This window comes from Pleuronectes platessa, chromosome 15 (genome assembly GCF_947347685.1).
Source record: "Pleuronectes platessa chromosome 15, fPlePla1.1, whole genome shotgun sequence".
In the NCBI taxonomy this organism is placed as follows: Eukaryota; Metazoa; Chordata; class Actinopteri; order Pleuronectiformes; family Pleuronectidae; genus Pleuronectes; species Pleuronectes platessa.
Window position 1 is genome coordinate 12,781,283 of NC_070640.1, and position 2,048 is coordinate 12,783,330.

Consider the following 2,048-nt stretch of genomic DNA (forward strand, 5'->3'; position numbering starts at 1 on the left):
ATCTAATTCTGATGGAGGAAAGGGATATAGAGTTTTTTATGTACTAAAGCAGATAAATCATTGAACCGGATTTTTAAACAAAAGAGTAATTTGAAGACAAATTTTAAACCTTTCACACGTATACTTTATCTCATATCTTTTAAAGACTTTCCTGCACATCTGATAGTTAGAATGGAGTATCGAAAGCTGCTGTTCTTTGTCTGTACACCAGGGGGGGTCCAGAGGGCAGAGAAACCAAGAGGCCTGGTTTTGAATGTCTTTTATTTTTAATTCAGCTGAGGGTTCGAATATAAAATGATGGCTGGTCAGATCAAAATATCTTCTAAGATCAACAGACTTCGAGTGGCCTCTCTTGTCTGTTGGAAATTAGATGAGGGAAGTTAAAAGTCTTTATCTGATGAAAAGGACACGTTTATAGGTTTTAGTGACATCTAACGGTGAAGTTGTGCATTACAGCTAAATGAATACCCCACCTCACCTCACTCTTTCTTTTCCAAGCATATAGGAGAAGCCACATTAGCCTTCAGGTAATGTAAGTATGTAAAAGGCGCTCTGTAAAGCCTGTGTTTGGTTTGTCCCTACTTGGCTGCTGTAGAACGGCGGTACAGTTTGGTGGGTTCTGTGGAAGAGGACCTGCTCTCAGGGTTGCCAGGTCTTTGGGTAACTTTTATCATGTTGCTGCCAGGTTGAATTTCATTGTAATAGTGATGAATATTATATAAAATTTCTGCTAATAATTTCCTCCAAGTCCTACACACTATACCTTTTAATGATCCTTGGGCATGTTGTCCAGTAATGCCCTGTACATCAGTGTTTGTGTAGATCTAAAATGATCCACATGTTTGCAGACATTGTTAGTGGTGCCAGTATGACCCGAATAAATACATACCATATATTCCCGTTAGTGGAGCTCTGGCGCCACACTGTGGGGTAGAATGCATTATCATCCTGACACCACAGTGACAATCCGACATCCTGCTGGCCTCATGTGCCCACGCAGAACGTTATGCAACTGAGCATAAGTGACGTCAGGGGATGTAATCCCCTCTCTCCATGTTTTCTTCTACTTTCCAATCCTCATCCATTCATTTCTATTTTACATAAATTGGTTTAAAGCATTGTCTATTCATGTATTATTGTATAGAATATAATTGTAACGCCAAATCTGAATGGGATATTAAAATAGTCACTTTTGCCAAACGGAGGCATCTATAGAGCAATTAATACCAAATCAATTAATCAAAGTATTAATGTAGGGCTAAAAGCCCCTCCCCACAACCAGCACAATAAAGATTACATCCTGACTCACATGGCATTTATCTATATATTGTTATTGTTGTGGTTATAACACATTGTGTGCCTGCTGTGATCTCTGTGTGTGATGTGTCTTTAGCTCTATCGTTTGTGGGGTCATAGTTTAAGTCATGTAGCGTTTCTCTTTTTTCTGCTGTAGCGTTGCCATTATTATATAATGTCTCCACAATGTTCAGTAACCAGTCTGGAGCTTGGTCATTGCTACATTGCAGATGATTCTTAATATAAGTACATGATATTTTCTTAAATTGCAGTTTCAAATGAAAATGAAAGTGATGAACTTTTAATCCTCAGCTTTAATCCAACATGGACAAGAAGCCCTGAAACTGGTTTTGTTTCTTCACATGACTTCACAAGTGTCAGGAGTTGTTTATTTTAGTAGCTGTCTTATCATCATCATACTGTAGTTATCATTATTTTCTGGCTGTTTTTAGGCCCACGCTCAGCTGCAAATGCTATTTTATATTACAATTTGGGAAAAAATGATAGGCTTTAAATTAAATTGATTATGATCTTTAAAAAACTTCAGTAACACTGCATTATATAATGTACATATTACATATGTGCTTATATATAATATAATATTTTTACTCTTCTTCCCTGGCTTGTCTCCTTTCAAGTGTAACATCAACTCACGGCTGACTGCAGATAAAAAGTAGCCTCAGGATTAAATCTGCTCATTTAATTCTCAGTGATGATACTTCAACGCGTCGCCTGTCCTAAATACAAAAATC